Genomic DNA, 20,185 nt, shown 5'->3' with positions numbered 1-20,185 from the left:
GTAGGATAAGGGCAGGGCAGGGGGAAGACATGGTAGGGGGAAGACAGGGTAGGGAAAAGGTCAGGGAGGGGCAGGGCATAGGCAGGGTGCCCCTGAAAAACTTCACCTCCCTCATCTTCTCTTTACCTTGCTCGGATTTTGACTTTCCTGCTGTTTATTGCTAACATTTACCAGTGGTGCCTTAGCTAACAGTTCCTCATGGCAAACAACTCCTATACAGAATAATGAATTAGTTTCTCCACTGCAGTTTTGAAGAGTAGGTCAGAATTATTTTCTGTATTACACAGTAGGTGCTCAATAATTACTGCAACTGATGCTATGGATACTGAGGCAGGCAGGAAGAATTTAAGTGACTTGCTGAATGAACCTCCAGAGTAACCAGGACTAAATTTTGGAATAATTAATGGCAATCACAGGGTGCTTGAAATCCTTGAAAGATCATGGGACTGGGAATTAGGAGATTTAGATTCTATCTCCAACTCTGCTGGTGGCCTGCTGTGTGACCTTGAGCAAGTCACTCAACCTCTCTGGGCCTCAGTTTCCTCATCTGTAAAATGGGTATTAATATATCTACTCTCCCTGCTCCTTAGTTTGTGAGTTTGAGACAGGGATTATTGCTAATCTGACTATCCTTATCTACCCAGTGCTTAGCAAATAATAAATACTATAATCAACTATGAAATGATCTCAACCTGGGGAAGATAAATGATCCACAGTGGGAAAGAAGAAATGCTTCACCCATAGAGAAAACAAACCAACTTTGTTCCCAGATAAGAGATAAGAAAAGTCCCTAGATTGTAAGGTCCTTGAAGGTAGGGAATGTGTCTTTTTATTCTGTTGCATTCTCCCAAGTGCTTAGTATAGTGCTTTGCACTCAGGGGCAGTGTGAGAAGCAGTGGGTCTTAGTGGGGCAGGAGGACTTGGGTTTTAATTCTGAATCTGCCATTTACCTACTGTGTGATCTTGGGCAAATCACTTAATTTCTTTGGGCCTCAGTTTCCTCAACTTCAAAATGGAGATTACATACCTGTTACTCCTTCTTTAGAATGCAAACCTCACATGGCACAGTAACTGTGTCAACCTAATTACCTGGACTGTACCCCAGCCCTTGATATATAGTAAGCACTTTACAAACATCATAATAATGATTACTATTATTACAGAAGTTCCTCAATAAATACCGAATAACTGAATGATTAAATTAGTCTATCAGAAATGGAGTAGCTGAGAAAAAACTAGCATCCCTAGGCAAGAGTATCATTATAGACAACCATGAAGCAATGCAATTCAGAGGGAAAAAAAAAACCAAACTGCCACTGCAGGTAAAAAAGATGGAAAATTTTATTAGACCTGCAGCCAATCAGGATAAATCAGGTGGCTCAAAATTTTTTTCTTCAGTGTTTTTCTGGGTTTTTTTTCCTTCTGGAATTATCTGGATAATAGCCTCAACTCTCCATTTGGCCGGTGCAGATGCAGATGAAATACGGTGGCAGGCATTTAGAGTTCCTAGTTTAGCTGTTTACGCATTTAGGGTTGTCTCCTCTTCTCTGCTAAGCCCCCGGAGGCCCACACTGCACTGTCAAATAAGGAGCCTCTCTTTCCAATCCTTCCATTTCCTTGGAGATATTTATTTCTACATGAATTCCTCCACCTCCATTCTTTCCAGTTGCTAATTCCACAGGCCCTTATGCAGCACCGAAGGGAAATGTGTTGAAATATCTAAATCGAGCTCTGAGATGGATGAATTGACACAGGCTTGCTCTGATCGCCTGCCAGAGGCCTGTCCCCAACTAGCCAACATCACTCCTTTTTCCCTTTCGGCCGTTGTTGTTAATGCCCAGTTTCCTGCCAGTGGGAGCCTGTCTCTTCTCAATGGAGGACACTTCACCCTCAATTGGCATTTTATAGCCCTCAGATTCCTTTGTGAAGACATTCAGCTACAAGACTCCCCTTGGATGTTTCTCAGCTGGCTCCGGCTTTTGGAGTCTCCCTGACATCTACAGACACTAATCTTCTGCGTGAGGCCCTGAAGGGAAGGTGGGGATAGAACCTCAGAAGCATCATCTACCTCAGAGGGAGGTCGAGCCTGCCCTCTTCAGACCCAATCCCTGCAGGTCTCCAGGCTCCTAGATGGAGCATTAAGAGGTTTGGATGCTGGTCCAGATGAACGGCAGGAATAGAAAAGCTCTGAGACAAATATTTCCTTTCCCCTGCACATTTGGGGATTAAGACTGTGAGCCCCAAGTGGGATAACCTGATTACCTTGCATCTACCCTAGCACTTAGAACAGTGCTTGGCACATAGTAAGTGCTTAACAAATATCATTATTATTATTATCTCATCCCCTGCTGCTTGGAGGCTTAAAATCAACACCTCATCCAAGACCCTGCCACCAGCAAGATTCCATCTAAATCACTGCGGGAAGGTGTGAACTGATGCTACATTTAAGGACCCTCAGGGCAAGTCTTTTGGGGACATCAACTTCACTCACCTCCCCATTCCAATGTTTACAGGCTCTCATTTAGGTAAGTTATTTGTGATATGGAATGTAATCTTTCTCTCTGTTAGTCTATTTGTTCTCATTCTGTCTCTCAGGGAAATGGCTTTCTTTAAACTGGCCACACACTGAGATGATATACCTTAATAAAAAGAATGAGTAGGCTCGGTTTTATTTTACTCTCCCATGCATTTAGTTACAGTGCTCTGCCCACAGTAAGCACGATTGATCAACTAATTGATTACACAATCCCTACTCATACGAAGCTAAGTTTAGGATAATTATGCCCCACAAAGCCTGGGAAGAAGCAGTCCAGTTCATTTTGCATACTGCATTCTGCTTGGATGTCCTACTACCACTTAAAACTCAACATGTCTAAGACAGAGCTCTTTATCTTCCCTCCCAAACCATGTCCTCTCCCAAACTTTCCCATCACTGTGGATGGCACAACCATCCTTCCTGTCTCACAAGCCCACAAACTTGGTGTTATCTTTGACTCCGCTCTCTCATTCACCCCACGTATCCAATCCATCACCAAAGCCTGCTGGTTTCACCTTTACAACATTGCCAAGATCCGCCGTTTCCTCTCCATCCAAACCACTATGACATTAGTACAATCACTCATCCTGACCCTACTGGATTACTGCATCAGCCTCCTTTCTGACCTCCCAACCTCCTGCCTCGCTCCACTTCAATCCATACTTCACTCTGCTGCTCGGATTATCTTTCTACAGAAACGTTCTGGGCATGTAACCCCCCTCCTCAAAAACCTTCAGTGGTTGCTTATAAACCTCCATATCAAGCAAAAACTCCTCACTATTGGCTTCAAAGCTCTCCATCACCTTGCCCCATCCTACCTTACCTCCCTTCTCTCCTTCTACATCCCAGCCTGCACACTCCACTCCTCTGGTGCTAATCTTCTCACTCTGCAATATCTCGACTGTCCCACTGTCTACTCCTGGCCCATGTCCTACCTGTGGCCTAGAATGCCTTCCCTCCTCAAATCCAACAATCACTCTCTTCCACTTCAAAGCCCTACTGAAAGCTCACCTCCTCCAAGAGGCCTTCCCAGATATGCACCCCTTTTCCTAGCTCCCCCTTCCTTCCACATCATCTCAACTCACTCCCTTTTGCTCTCTCTCCCCCACCCCACAGCACTTATGTATATATGTATATTTCTATAATTCTATTTACTTATACTGATACCTGTTTACTTGTTTTGATGTCTGTCTTCCCTCTTCTAGACTGTAAGCCTGGGGTGGGTAGGGATTGTCTCTATATTGCTGAACTTTATTTTTCAAGCACTTAGTACAGTGCTCTGAACACAGTAAGTGCTCAATAAATACAAATTAATGAATGAATACTGAACTCTGGGCAAGGTGCAGGGGTCTGGGTTGGCCACACATCCCAGGGAGACAGTCACTCAATGCCTTGGGCATTGTGATCTGTCCTTTCTTTTATCATCTCAAAGAATGCTGACAAAATACAGGTGAATACGGATGGACCTGTCTGTGGACACAGACATAAGCCACAGAAGGCCCAAATTTTTATTTGCATAAATTTAAAAAAACAGGTCTGCTGCAAATGACGTGATCAATCTAGTAGCACATATGTTTATGTTTGTCTTCCCTGTTAGGATGTAAGCTTTGTTATTCTGTATTTCCCAAGTGACTAGTACAGCACATGGCACTAAAAAATGCTCAGTTAGTGTTACTAATAGTAGTACTACTATTACTCCTGCTGATACATTACTACTTGATTTATTAATAATTATGATGGTATGTGTTAAGCGCTTACTATGTGCCAAGCACTGTTCTAAGCACCTTGACATTTTACCCCTTCAACGGGCCAAGAAGATCCCCAGACTGTACAATGGTATCTCCTTCCAGTGTTACTTGTGCAGTAAACTTGAGCAGCATGAAGTTTCCTACAGATCTTTAAGAATATCTCTGGCCTCCAGGGCATTGAATCAAACACTTGATACAGTGTATTTCACCCAGTATGGGTGAAATAAATATCACTACTACTATTTGCAGGGGAGGGATGCAATAGATGATTGCTAGAGGACCTTTAAGTATCCTTTCAGTACTGTGGATGTGGGTTTGGATGCTCAAAGCAAAAATCAGAACCTCAAATGGAAAATCATATTTATTTTTATGGCTCCTTTTTGGGTCATTTTTTTGGTAACTCCAGTGGCTCTCAAGATCGCAAATGAGAAGCAGTGAAAGGACATTCTGAAGAACTTTGGGTCCCAAAGCAAACATGCTGTGGCCATGGGTTGCAGATTTGGCATCATCATCTCCAGTGGTATTAATTTAGGGCTTATTATGTGCAGAGCACTCTTAGGAGAATACAGTGCAACTGAGTTAACAGGCAGGGGGAAGGACTGGGGTCATTGTACCTTGTGTGCTTTTCCTTCACCACAGCGTAACTCATTCCTTGGGTGAATGGCTAACAGCTTCCTCCCTCAGCCAGGAGGCCCCCTGATTTATCAATCACTTTTCCCATGTAAACGGCTTGTCTTGCAGGAGGAAACAGAACTATATCTCTAAGGGGTCCGCCGAGGTTATTGGTAGGGACAGTCCTAATGGTCAGCCCTTCTGTGGCATATAATGAAAACTATTCTCAGTGTTTCACTTTAATGGGAAAATAAATGACTCACAGATTGAAAAATAAATGACACTGAAAGGATGAGGCAATGCAATTTGAAAGGGAGAAGAAAAAAAGGAAGGAAAGAAAGAAGAGAACGGTTAACGGCAAAGTCTAATTGAAACTGGCCTATAGCATTCACAGCTACATACTGCTATTGTTGTCTACCAGCCTTGTTTCTGAACTATATTTCACAGAAGTTTTACCCACTTGCTTTTCCTCTTGCTCTGAGTCTTACCTTTAGTGGTGACTCTTTGCAGGAGGGTATTCACAGAAATATAAACCTAATATGCTGTCCCTTTGACCTAACTTCTTCTGGGCCCTCAGACCTGAGTCTAAAAATGTTTCATATTCGACTACTCTCAGTTAATTCATTCTTCATTTCTAAATGCTTCCCTCAGGGAAAATGTGCACTTGAAGTTTCTGTAGACAAAGTCTACAGGTTGTAGAAAAGCAGACTGTGTCAATGGAGGTTAGAGGCTGCTTGAACAAAAATCAAGAATCTCTAAATTAAAGACCTCAAAGGAATGAAGAGAAAAGACATAATGTCTAATCCTGACAAAATGGACTCAGGAGACTCCCCCTTTTGTCTGCCCGCAAAAATCGGGCTCCAGAAACAAGAATGATTCCTAGGGAATGGGTGTGAGCAAGCAGGACCTTCCAGGGGTAAAATTCACAAAATTCTCTTAACCTAAATAAAGCCAGTAACTTGCCATGCTTTCCTTTGGTGAACTGCACATTTTCCAGTTGTTTGATGTTGACCTTTAGCTGTGGATCAAAAATGGAGCTTATCCCTGGACTCATAAAGTGCAGTGACAGTGGAGTCTAACATGACTTTGAGTCCCGTGTATGACAGAACTGTGTCCAACCGATGATCTTTTATCTACTCCAGCACTTAGTACATTGCTTAAAATATACCAGAAATATTATTATTATTATATCTGATGTTCTAATCACCAAGTAAGTCCAATGAATAATTTATTGAGTGTTAACTGTATGCAGAGCACTTTAAAACCCGCTGGGAGAGTACATTATCTACAACAGAGTGGAGAGAAATGTTCCTTGCCTGCAATGAGGTTACGGCACATGTCTGGTAGTCAGAGGATCTGAGTTTTAATTCCAGCCCCACCACTTGTCTGCTGTGTGACCTTGATCAAGACACTTAAACTTCTCTGTGCCTCAGTTATTCCTCTGTAAAATGGAGACCAAGACTGTGAGCTCTATGTGGGACAGGGTCTATGTCCAACCTGATTATCTTGTATCTACCTCAGCACTTAGTACAGTTCCTGGTGCAATGTAAGTGCTTAACAAATCCCTTTTTTTATTTAAAGGATACTCTGCACCACGATACTGGGATGTAAAGAATAAAGAAGTGACATACCCTGCCCACAAGGAGCTTATATTCTAATGGGGGAGATACTCATAAAACCACTTCAGTTCTAATGGTTTAAGCCACAGGGTGATGATTCATCCTATAATTCTGGGTTCTGAGGAAATTGTAAGGAAAGTCACTAGACTTCTTGATGGCAGAGAGCATGTCTATCAAATCTAATGTATTGTACTCTTCAAAGTACTCAGTACAATGCTCTGCCACACTGACTGCTCAATGAATACCTCTGATTGATTGAGATAATTATCCCAATCTGTAAGGAAGGCAACAAGCCATACTGGTTGGGCAAGCAGCACTGGGGTTGGGGGATAGGGGCTGATGGTAAGGGGGAAGGAAGAGTGAGATATCAAGGGGCTATCTTCCTAAGGATCTACAGCTTACCATTAAATCATGATGCATGTTACTGGGGGTCTCCTGGAGACTTGAGGACCCCAGGAGACCCAATCCCTTAGGGCTGCTTAAGTGAAAAGAATTGTAGAATGGCTCTAGCCCTGATGCCTCCCTCAGCTCTACTCCAGTCAACTCTCCAATCTGGATTCTGATATCTACAGTAAGGAATGCCTGATAAGCCATTTAAATGGCAGATTAAATCCTACTTGAACCCTGCACTAAGAGCTGATATTTTCTTACCTCTTAAATTTGGGACAAGTCACAGATTCTGGCAGGAAGGATTTGGTGAACTTTCCCTTCATATGGAGTGCATGTCTGTAGAAAATCCTGACTATGACACCAGAAGTAAGGGTAAGAAGAAGAGAGAAGTAGGGAAGGAGGAGAAGGGGTCATCTCTCTCAGCACTGAGGGTGGAGCCTGGCCTGAAGAGGCATAAATCTCCTTGGGTTTTACAAAACCAGAAAACACTGCAGAAGCGCACTTTACAGAGAAATTCAACTAGGAAAACCCAATAGTTTGTCTTATTACTTCCCTTTCCCCAATATGAAAATAAAATGTTGTTTTTGGATTGTTTGACTAAGAACAGTTTACCCAACTTGTGGTTTCCAAGGAAAGAAAAACTCACTTGCTCTTCCATCTCATTTCTACTCTGGCTGCTTCTCCTGCCCACTGAGAATCAGTGATGTCCCAAAATGTCTGCTAGGAATGATATTTCTGACACAGCATCACCAGTGGCACATAATTTATGGTTGGTGTTGGGAAATGTGCTGCAGGTGTGCTAGCTTGTTGCCAGGTATAGATGCCTTTGCCAAAGCCACATGGTCTGCTAACAAAGTCAAAAGACAGGAAGTTAGGAAGCAAAAGGTGCTGTCAGCTCTGATTATAATTGTCATATATAATTTTAAGGAGTAGAGAAAAGTTAATAAATGAAAGTTCAAAATAAATGAGGAAAAAGGGATTTCTGTTAAGATTTTGTACAAAACCGAGGGCTCATTTTGGCTCCTGATTTTGATTTTTACAGTCGTGTAATTACTACTACTAATACTACTACTACTGTCAATTCTAAGCTCCTTGTGTGCCGGTATTGTATCTACCAACTCTGTTCTATTGTAAAAATAATAATTAATAAGAAGTATGGCACTTAAGAGTTTACTATGTACACTTCTAAGCACTGGGCGGTAGGTCACAGTTCATCGAGTTGGACACAGTCTCTGTCCCATATGAGTCTCCCACTTTTAATCTCCATTTTACAGATGAGGTAACAGGCACAGAGAAGTGAAGTAACTTGCTGAGGTCACACAGCAAACATGTGTTGGAGTGGGGATTAGAACCCAGGTCCTTCTGAATCCCAGGTATGTGCTCTATGGACTAAGCCATGCTGCTTCTCTACTTTCCTAAGCACTTAGTATAGTTCTCTGCACATGGTAAGTGCTCAATAAATACCATTGATTAAAAAATAACTGTGGGATTTGTTAAGTGTAATACTATGTACTAAATGCTGGGGTGGTACAAGATAATCAGACTGGATTAAGTGTAAGATCAGGCTCATAATGTAAGAGGGAGGGAGAATAGGTTTATTATTGCTATTTTACAGGTGAGGAACCTGAGTCACAAAGAAGTACTTAGGCAAGGTCATACAGCAGGCAAGTGGCAAAGTTGGAATTAGAACTCAGGTCTCCTGACTCCCAGGCCCATGCTCTTTTCACTGGGCCACAATGTGTCTCCAATCAAGTATAATGAGGACTGAATTTACAAGGAATGGCTCACATTCTGCCCTTCCCCATACATGGACTAGTTCACCACAGGCAAAAGTGAATTGGGGCCATTATTCAGCCCAAAGCCAGAGGGGGAGGCAACATCTGGGGAGATTAGGAAGAAACTAGGTTTGGCCTGAATAATTCAGAAAATGGCCTTCATTCTCAGCTTCACTTGGCCAATGGGGACCTGGACCAGCTTCTCCCAGAGAACTGCCCCACGTTGACCACAGGAGGAAGTTTGGGACTAATTCATTTGTGGAGAAAGTTCCCAGAACTTCCTGTCTTGGAAACTCCAGTAGAGCCTGGCCTCCATCTCCTTACATAAACTTTTTGGAAAGTCCTCTGGTATTTATGCTGACTTCTGTGGTCTTGGACTAGAGCAGCCTGACATTTCTGCTAAAGGAGAAATTCTTCATTCTTTTTACATTTTAGGGTTAAAGCAGTTTGCCTGTTTTAGTGCCCAGTGTGATGTGGTCACAATATCCCTGCCATGATGAAAATGGTAACAGTGGTTCTTTACCACACTTCCGGGTTTAAGTATGAACAGTAAAATTATCTCCGCTTTCCAGAAACTAAGGCAAAATGCCACAGTCCCACAGAAAGAATCCAGGCAGATTTTCCAAAGGTCACACAACAGGACAGTGATGGAGACAGGATTAGAATCCAAGTCTCCTAAATCTCATGCCTATGCTTTTTTCCAGTAGGCCACGCTGCTTCAGTACTAGAGCAGTGAAAAAGACTCACAGCCTCTAGCTTAGTACTGTGTTCTGCACTCAGTAATTGCTCAATTAATACAATTGACTGATTAGCACCAGACTGACATGATAAAGCCTCAGATGATTGAGTTAAAGAGTGAAACGGACACTGGTTAGGGGTCTAAACTAGTGTGTGCATTGCAGTATCATGTGCTAGTTCAGACTCAGAACGATAATATAGCAGTGGCCTTTAAGTGGTAAGGAGGTGACTGGCAAGCTAGAATGGACAGGATCGTTTGGGCTCCCTGAGCATGAAGGTCTGTTCAAGTATGAAGTCCAGTGTGGTCTAGTGGAAGGAGTGTGGGCCTGAGAGTCTATGACCTGCATTCTAATTCCAGCTTCCCCGTTTGCTTGCTGTGTGACTTTGGGCAAAAGTTACTTAACTTCCCTGTGCCTCAGTTTCCTCATCTGTAAAATGCGGATGAGATACTTGTCTCCCTGCCACTTAGGCGGTGGCCCCATGTGGGATAGGGACTGCTTCTAGCCTAACTAGCTTGTACCTGCTCCAGTGCTTAGTACAGTGCTTGGCATGTGGTAAGTGCTTAACAAATACCACAGTTATCTTATAATTATCACTATCCCACCCTTCCTGCTCCCCCATCCTGGAATCCCCAGGCCTTGGGGAAAAGGGTAAAGTTTATGGCATCTTGGGAATGACAAGGAGGGAAGAGATCTATCAGTTAATCAACGAAAGGTATTTGTTAAGCACTTATAGCACAGGGCACTGTATTAAGCACTTGAGAGAGTACAATTCAGTTGGTAGACAGGATCCTTACCCTCAAGGAGTATACCATCTAACGGGAAGCAGATGTTAAAATGGAGAGCTAATAGCTTTCTCTTCTCTGTTTGTACTTAGAAAAGGAGAAGCAGCATGGCCTAGTGGATAGAGCATAGGCCTAGAAGTCAGATGGACCTGGGTTCTAATCCCAGCTCTACCATTTGTCTGCTCTGTGACCTTCTACAAGTCACTTAACTTCTGTGTGCCTCAGTCTCCTCATCTGTAAAATGGGGATTAATATCACAAGTCCCATGTGGGACATGGACTGTGTCTAACCTGATTGTCTTGTATCTACCCCAGTGCTTAGAACAGTGTTTGGCACAGAGTGAGTGCTTAACAAATACCATTATAATTATTATTATAAGTGAGAAGGGGAATGGACAAGGATGCTTTGTATGCTGACAACTATGGAAAGGAGATGTACCTGAAGGGAAGAGTCAGGTAGGGCTACCATCCGTGCATGATGATTGCTGAATCATCTCCTTGCTACGTGCATATAGCCGAAATGTCGGAATGGAAATATCAGGGGCTTCCTGCTGAGCCAGCAGCTAAATGCCAGAGAAACAATATGGCTGCAGAAACATATACTCAAACAATGCTCCCAGATGCTTTTCCCCTACAGCAAGCCCAGATACCGAATCGAAGAGATGATTCTATGACCTGAACTCCACAAAGGTGTCTCCAACCACAAGCCCAGTTCTAATCTGATGTCTGCCTTTTGTGATTTTGGACAAATCTCCTCTGTCTAAATTCCAACTCCTGCAAAATAGAAAAAGGACTTCTGTAATCTGCACCGTTTGTATAGCTGTGTTCCTTAAAAGGGATTCGTGAATCCAAACTGGGAAATAAATAAGGAATCATAATTGAAGAGCAGGTTAAGGAGCTCTGCTATGTTTAAAGCTCACTGGAATTTAGATTTTAAGCAAACTACATGTTTTAGACATTTAAATTTGTTATTCTTGGCAGAACAGATATTTCTAGCTTTGAAGAATATAGTCACTCTCATACCTTCACCCTCTCACTTCTCTTTCTCTCTAATTCTCTCCTTTTCATAACTGAGAAGGCTGCATTTTAATCTTTGGGGGTCTGTAGTCAATGGTAAGCATTTTCATATTTTTCAGGAATAAAGTAATTAATTGAAAATTAAATCCTTTATTTCATGCAAGTCCTGGAATTAAAATGAAATCAGAAGTGGTAATGAAATTAACTTAAACCCGTCTCACAATTGTTTTTGTTCCACGGTCCGATAAGCCCTCAGTGTATGTTTCTTGAGGATGATGCTATTGATGAATTTTGCTATTAACATTTTATGCATTTGTTTTTGATAAAGAAACAAAACTAGTTTGAACAGCTATCAAAACAGACCCTTCTTAATGAATGCCTCTTTACATGTCATGTATCTTGGATTTATTTGTAAGCACAGATATGGGTCATTTTCTAAGATCATTTCTCCAAATTAACTTTAAAAACCATGTCCACTGTCTTATTTTGTCTTGCAGTTGGGTGAATTTCACTTGGAATAAATAAGCCAGGTAATTGGAATGCATCTGTTAGCTCCTCTCTTTTAGGTGATAGGTTGAAGAACCAAACACATGAATTTAGTACACAATGTAACCACCATTATAAATGCTCTGAGATTGTAGCAATTAAGTTGCAGCAGGAAGAGAGCTTTGATCTGTACATTCTAAGCCAACACAAATGCTTTGAAAATAATTACCATGAAAGTAGTCCTTGTATGGGATCTCTGGAAGGAGAAGATACCAATTATTTGTACTTCAATATATAGTTATGGGTCAAATGCAAGTATGTGTCCACTGTCACTGTCACCAGGCACAACTAGGTCGACAGTTGCTTTCAAAAGTATTGGATGCTGATGTGTGACTGGGCCTTCACAGCAGAATCATGGGTTTGGGCTGTCAGGTGTGAATACTGCAGAGTGCTTTTGGGGTAACTGGTCTTTTTTCACTCTGTCAGTGAATAAGACATTCCCCAGCTATAAGGAGCTTACAGTCTAGAGGAAGCCAGAGTCCTGGCCCCTAACACCAATTTCTGCTGCCACATGACTGCTTTCTGGAGCAGGTGCTTGCTGTATGACCTCTGGCAAGTCACTTACTTTTTCTGTGTCTCAGTTTCAACTGTAAAACGGGATACCTGTTTTGCTTCTGACAGACTATGAGCCCCACGTGGGACAGGGACTGTGCCCGACCTGATTAATTTGTACCTTCTCCAGCTCTTAGAATCGTGATTGACACATAGTAAGCCCTTTAACCAGTACCATAAAAAAAGTGTGAAAGTGGATCCAGTTCCAATATGTACAGAGTTGCAGGTTAAGATGAAAAACTAGTAGAACACTAGCTCTGCATTGAGGACATTGCTTACTGAAGACTCCATTAAAACATTTAGGATTCTTCCTATAAGCAAATGATCACATGTGAATGCAGATTTACTAATTTGCTAGCCACAGATTTCAGATAAAAATGCGATAGAAATGAAAATCATGTGCAGCTGTGAAAACTGCATTTCAAAGGATTTGGCAACAAGAGGTAAAAAAAAAATCAGGGACAGTGCTATAAACCCCCCTAGGAGGTAACAATATTTAGAATGGACACCTAGCCAAATGTGATCACCAGTTACAGAGGTCTGGACTTCTATATTTATGCTGCAACCCTTAACACTGTAACAATTGTATTGCCTAAGAATGGATGAACGCCAAGAAAAGCATGGATTGGATCTGTGAATTTACGGCTGAATTTGCTAAATCTGTGCCTCTATGGATTTCTCCTACTTCTGTCTCACCCCACCTCTTAACCATCTCCCCCTTCCTTTCCTCCAGAAGATATTTACTAAGATATTTATTTACTAAGATAAATGATGAAGGGGAGGCAATATAAAAAAAAAGGTAGCATATTAAAATAGCAATTTATTTCAAGGGCTCATCACCCTTGAAGAGAAGAGACCACACATTTTGGGGGTGAGGGTTTATTAGTTTCATGACCTTCTGAAAGATGTTAAGATACTTTTTAATATTAAAATTCCTTAATATACAGTATAAGTACTCTCTGTAGAAGATTGTGACTTGGACTGCATTACATATTTTTTAATGGTATTTGTTAAGCACTTACTATGTGCCCAGTACTATACTAAGCACTGGCTAGATACAAGATAATCAGATTGGACACAGTCCTTGTCCCTCATGAGACTCACAGTCTTTATCCCATTTTACAGATGAGGCAACTGAGGCACTGGGATGTTAAGTGACTTGACCAAGGTCATACAGCAGGCAAGTAACAGAATCACTTTATCTGTTATCTTTATCTTACAATAACACATGCTTCTCTGTTGAAGTATTTCTATTTTCAGTGTTCATCTGTGATACAGTTTGGTGCTCATGAAAGATGTTGGGTGTAAATAAATGGATAATGCTATTTATAGTTTGGATAGAGTTTTAGATTTGTGGATATTGTAGGCTGTGAATTAAGCCCAGCTATTCTAGTGTTGAGCTGTTTTCTTTGCAGGGAAACATGGAATAGCCCTCTATATAGCCAAGGAAGCAAGTTACAACTCTTCTCTGGTCTGTAAGCTCCTCCTGGATGGCAAGCTCTTTATGGGCAGGGATCATGCCTACCAAATCTGTTGTATTGCACTCTCCCAAGCCTTTAGTACAGTGCTCTGACCATAGTAAATGCTCAATAAATATCATTGATTGATTTCCATCTGGAATCTGAGGTACTTCAAATCAACTTGTGATAATTTTAGTTAAACTGGTGTGGATTCCACAGACCAGATATACCCAGGGAATCACAGTTCTAGTTACAGATAGATGTTTCTTAGAAGAAAATGAACTCAGTTCCCCTTTACCACTAACCAAATGGAATTGGTCAAATTCTGTCCTGTATCAGGTCTATCTTAAAACTACCTGTGCCATCAAGGAGTTTTGGCAGGGTGACTGCATGCTCCTACGAGCCTGTGGATTGGCCCTGAAGTTCTATCATTCAGGCAGATGACTCATCATTACCCAAGATAGGCAGTGGATAAAGATCAATGATGTATTGCTCTTCAAAAGTCTACTTTCACTGAATGCTGCATGTCTGGCAGTGGCTAGGGATGCCAAGTCTACACCCTAGGAATCATGGGTGTGTTGGGTAGATTAAAGACCTTCTCTGCTGACTTTTGGGTCACCTGTATAATTCACTTTACTCAATGAGCTTCATTTGTCTCAATGAAAGGTCCTGCTTCTATTCTGTACCCAGGACTACACTACAGGAAGATTGCATTAGAAGTAAAAGATTTGCTCTCCGTCTTGAGGAATTTCCAGTCTTACTGAGTAAACTGGAGAAGAAACCTGTCACCTCCCTAATAGATAGGGACCCCGGGAATATTGGTAAGACACTGGCTGTTTGCTTTGAGATCTTAGATGAAGAAATCTTTGGCTCAAGTAGCCCAAAATGGCCCATCCATTTAGTTGGTTTGGATGTTCCTTACTTGTAGCTCTGCCCTAAGCCAATGGTTCTCTTTGGAAGCCCTGAAGCTATTTGTTCGAAGGGTGTCTTGAGAGCTAAATTCTTTTGTAAGTATGTTGATGTCAGTCATTTGTATCCACAAAGTGCATTTTAGTGCTTTATTATCACCTGAGACATAGCCAATGGGGAAGGAGCGTGGCTCAGTGGAAAGAGCAGGGCTTGGGAGTCAGGTCATGGGTTTGAATCCCAACTCTGCCACTTGTCAGCTGTGTGACTGTGGGCAAGTCACTTCACTTCTCTGTGCCTCCTCATCTGTAAAATGGGGATTAAGAATGTGAGCCTCATGTGGGACAGCCTGATTACCCTGTATCTACCCCAGCGCTTAGAACAGTGCTCTGCACATAGTAAGCGCTTAACAAATACCAACATTATTATTATTATAAGTGCCAGTGGCTGCCGTGACCTTGAGCAAGTCACTTCATTGCTCTGTGCCTCAGTTTACTCATTTGTAAAATGGGGATTCTCCCTCCTATTTATTAATCCTAGCTCCACCACTTGACTGCTGTGACCTTGGGCAAATCACTTAACTTCTCTGTGCATTGGTTACTTCACCTGTAAAATGGGGATTGAGATTGTGAGCCCCAAGTAGGACAACTTGATTACCTTGTATTTACCTCAGTGCTTAGAACAGTGATTGGCACATAGTAAGCACTTAACAAATACCATAATAATAATAATACTTCATTCAGAGTGCTGTACTAGGCATGTGGGAGCACATATGCCCCTAGACTGTAAGTGCATTGTGGGCAGAGAATGTCACTGCTTACTGTTGCAATGTACTTTCACAAGCACTTAGTATGTGCTCTACACTCAGTAAGCGCTCAATAAATATGATTGAATGAATTAACAATGAAAGTAAAAGACAATTCCTGCTTTCATGGAGCTTACAGTTTAATGAGGAGGAAGACAGTTTACATATTTACAATGGGAACTGGGGAATATAGTTATAATGGGGGAAAAAACACCCTAAATAAGGCCAGAAATGAATAAGTAAATGGAAGCAGTAAACCAATATATACATAACTGCTCTAGGTGGCAAATGAGAACCTGATTAGGGAAGAGGGCAGACTCAAATACATTGAGGCGAGGGGTAACTGGGCAATCCAATTACAAAGTCTAAGCAGTTTTAGAGTTAGTTATCTAGAGAACGGATATCATTGGACTTTTAACAAAACTGGCTTGGGGCATTTGAAAATAGAAAAGATCCCACCATATTTAATTTGATAGGTTCCTACTAGCCCCTTCTTGTCTGTAGTGCTAATGGGGTGGGATTGAAAGTGAAATGGAATTTCTGGAAAGAAAATGTACTTTATATAAATTCCCAACTCACATCATTTTCCGGTCTCCTATGACAACCTCAACGTCAGTGATTTATTCTGGGCAGTTAAGTTACACAACAATATATATGAGGAAAATTTTGGCAAGTAATTCATTGACTGGATAACTTGCCAGGAGAAGATAATCATTTGGAAAATACAAAACTCACTGGAACAATAAAGGGGTGAAGTCTGGAGATTCAGCCTAGGAGGGTGGCTGTACTGAATTTGATTCCTGGGGTTTCCTGAATATGTTCCAATGGCTTAGGGGAGCCCCTTAAACCCCTCCCTGACTCAATTTATTTTTTAGTACAAAGATGCTGTGAGAAAAACAAATTCATAGAGGGTCACTTTCTCACTTTGTCCGTACCCTGACACACCAATCATAATATATCCCCTCTATAGCTTTATAGACTGCAGGAAAAGAAATTGGCTCCAAATGATCCAGAATAATGGTATTTATTAAGCACTTCCTATGCCCAAAAACTCAGATACAAGATAATCAGCTTGAAACAGTCCCAGTTCTACATGGGTATCACAACCTTAGAGGAGGGAAAGCTGGCATTTCATCCTCATTTTTTGGATGAGGAAACTGAGACCTAGAGAGGATAGATAACTTCCCCAAGAGCACACATAAGGCAAGGGGAGAAGCCAGGACTAAGCTTCCCTGCCCTGCAAGCCTCACTGCCTGGCTGAGCCTCAAGGGTGGTATGGCTGACTGGTGTTGCCTCCCCTTAATGAGACTGTCACCTCACCCCATCCCAGCAATACCTACATTCAACTGGCTCCTGTTTAACCAGCCACATCCAGAGTGCTGAAATAGTGGATTCTGGACTGTTGCTGCCACCACCCATTTGCCAAATGGTAGAAATTAGAGTGAGGCCTTTCTAGACATCCATCTTGGGTCAATTTACTCTCTCTCTCCTCTCTTCTGGCCCCAGGACTCTATAAGTGCCTCTCCTCTATTGTTGGGAAGGACAGGCTTTGGGAAAATGGCCTCTGCCCCCCAGTTCTCTGGTTTCCTCTTCTGACATAGGCAAAGCAGCTCTCCACTCAATGGCTAACCCTGTGCACTCTGGGTATCACACCTACACTTGGGGCCAACCTGGGGGAGGGGACTGTGGCAATTCTGCTGCAGTGCCCCCTGACTTCCAGAGATGATGAGGTTTTTCTCAGAGCTTAGAAGGACTGTGTTTGTCCACTGGGAAGCTGGATTTAGGAATTAGCTGTTTGGGTCCCTGCAGCAGGCAGACAGGAATAGGCCTAGGTGCTTAGGAAAAAACATGGTGGTAAGGGGAAGCAAATGTATTTTCTTCACACCTTTTGGTCCTCCTTTGAATTAGGCTTAATCTTTATATAGTAGTAATAATTGTAGTAGTCCTGCAGATCGTGAACTTGCAGGGAACCTATCAACTCTGTTATATTGCACTCTCCCCATGTACTAAGTACTTACTGCACACAGTAAGAGCTCAGTAAATATGACTGATTGACTAATTGCTTGATTACAGAAGTAGCAGCAGCGTTTATTGAATGCATACCTGGTGCAGTGTACTAAACTAGATGCTTAGGAAGTACTTACTAATAAAGTGACATGTTCTCTGTCCACAAGGAGCTTACACTCTAATAGGGGAGATGACAATGAAAAGATTTAAAACTAGAGATGTCAAAAATAAATCAATGAATGAGTGCTAGGGAGAGAGGAGGTACCTACCTCTTCTCGTGGTTCATGTTCCCAAAGGAGACTCCTCAAACCTGTGTGTCATTTTAAAAAGTGCATTAGTCTAGAGGGAGATTTAAGTTTTCTTGATATTTAGGGGTAAGGTTAAAAGATGAGTGAAGAGATGTTTTATGAATGGAGGAGTGTTGGCTGCCAAGAAACTCCCCCAGTATTTGAAATGTCTCTCCCATTGCCTGTATAAGTGATTAATCTTCACAGGCTGGTTGCGAGTAAAATAACAAAAACAAAAAAGCCTCTTCAGACAGTTCTTTATAGAATGAGATGCAAGATTCCTTACTTCTCTTTTAGGAATGACTTATTAATTTCAAAACTCTTATCCTCAATTCCTTTGGGTATTACATGTGGCTTAAAACCCCTTTGGAATTATCTGAATTGCAATTTCATCTCACACTTTCATTAAAATCTACTTCAACCTGATTCTGTAATTAAAATTAGCATTAAATCCTTATTACTAACTACTGAAATTTTCCAGTAAGTTTAGGTTACAATTACAATGTAATTTTGATAAAAATTAGTGTGCAATAGTATTAGAAACGTACGTGCGATAGAAAGCATTTAATGTTCCTTACATTAATGTATGTTTCTCATTTTTATGTTCTTTCTATCATACTGCAAAGCGTTTTCTATATAAAACATTTTGTAAACATTAAAAATATGCATTAGTTTCATAATCACTGCATTGCAGAAGATTCTTAAGGGTATAGTAGTCCTGCATGAAACAGGCCAATAGATTAATTGCTTTATTTTCCTTCTCTTCCCTCCGTATACTAATTTATGCACAAATCCTCAGGACTTGAGTAAATTTTACATTACACATGAAAATCGTGCCAATAAAAAGGCTACATAACGTTTAAAGAGAGATTGTGAAATTGAAGTCAGACAAACATCAAATTTCATGTAGTAGAAAATATTTGAGGATGAACCAAAATGATACACTACAACAATAACATTCATATGGAGAAAGAAAATTATTTATTCTGCATGTGAGGAAAAAAGCAGAACAGTTTAAGAAGGATGCAGTTGCTACCATTATGTATAATAATACACACATTATTTAGGGGGTGAGGCTACAGATGGTATAGGGACTTTGGATTTCTGGGGGGCTGGTCTAGAGAGATACTGCTTGGGTTCATGCTGAAATTTGATTTGGTCACAATGGAAAACACCACTCTGAGGGAAGGCACACATTTAACAGGTGTTATGTTGACTAATGAGTAAATGTCTCTCACAATTACTCTGCTCAGAAATTATTCTCCAGTCATAAATGTAGTTAACTTTATGAAGGTCTCAGCAATAACATTTTGGGTATCTGGGCATTAGAAATAGGGTTATCATAGCACTACTGTGGGAAGAAAATATCCCCATTTTAAAGCAGTATGAGCTGTTCGTTTTGCATCGGTGTCAAACACTTCATGAAGACTGATTGCCTATCCTGCCCTTAACAAGATTTAGCTAGAAGATCTTGAAATGTTCAAACACCTACAGTTTCGCAGAACTGCCAAACAGTCATTTGCAGGTTACCATCTTTTACAGTTTGAAGCCTATCAGAGGATGCAGGGTTGTGGAGGAGGTTGATTCAGGGTTGGAGGGCAGGCAAAGAATTGCTTCCCAAATCACACAACTCCAGGAAGAGGGGGAACCCACTGAAGTTTGAAGGTGGCATATTTGAAATGAACAATAGACTCAACAATTTCATGTAATGGGTACAAGCATATACCTCAGGAAGGTCAAGGATGGCTCAGATGACTTCATGAAGGAGAGGCTTCCAAAAGCATTTTTAGAGGAAAAGTTGGGAATATTAGGTGATTCAAGAAGGGCTAATGGTGGGCCATTAGAGAGTTAGGTTAAGTTGAGAAGCAATGTGGCCTATTGGAGAGCACATGGGTCTGGGAGTTAGAGGTGGGTTCTAATTCCAACTTCACCATTTGCCAGCTATGTGACCTTGGTCAAGTCATTTACCTTCTCTATGCCTTAGTTTTCTCAATCATATTTGAGTGTTTATTGTGGGCAGAGCGCTGTACTAAGAGACAGAGAGAGTACAACATAATATAACAAAGTTGGTAGACACATTCCCTGACTACAACAAGTTTACAATCTAGAGTCCTCTAGGACTTACAATCCTCCTCTGTAAAATGGAGATTAAAGAGCAATTCTCCCCCACCATGTTAACCGCGAGCCCTGGGTGGGATAGGGACTGTATCCAATCTGGTTACTTACCCCAGTGCTTGGTACAGTGTTTGGCACAAACGAGCATTTGACAAGACTTGAAATTATTATTAAGGATGCTAAATGATACATCCATATCTCAGAGGATGGCTGTCATAGGGCCCCATCATCCTGTTAATTCAATCATCCTTTACTGCCACTGTCGGAGGCAGAATCTTAGGATTCACTA

The 20,185-nt window shown here is 41.5% G+C and overlaps 1 protein-coding gene across 5 annotated transcripts in view; it reads right to left on the bottom strand.

Annotated features, from left to right (window-relative positions):
- GRM3 (glutamate metabotropic receptor 3) overlaps window positions 1-20,185 on the bottom strand; it is a 113,794-nt gene that overhangs the window by 77,832 nt on the left and 15,777 nt on the right. The window lies entirely within an intron of this gene.

Source organism: Ornithorhynchus anatinus, chromosome 13 (genome assembly GCF_004115215.2).
Source record: "Ornithorhynchus anatinus isolate Pmale09 chromosome 13, mOrnAna1.pri.v4, whole genome shotgun sequence".
Classification (NCBI taxonomy): Eukaryota; Metazoa; Chordata; class Mammalia; order Monotremata; family Ornithorhynchidae; genus Ornithorhynchus; species Ornithorhynchus anatinus.
This window is presented reverse-complemented; position numbering and strand designations above follow the sequence as displayed.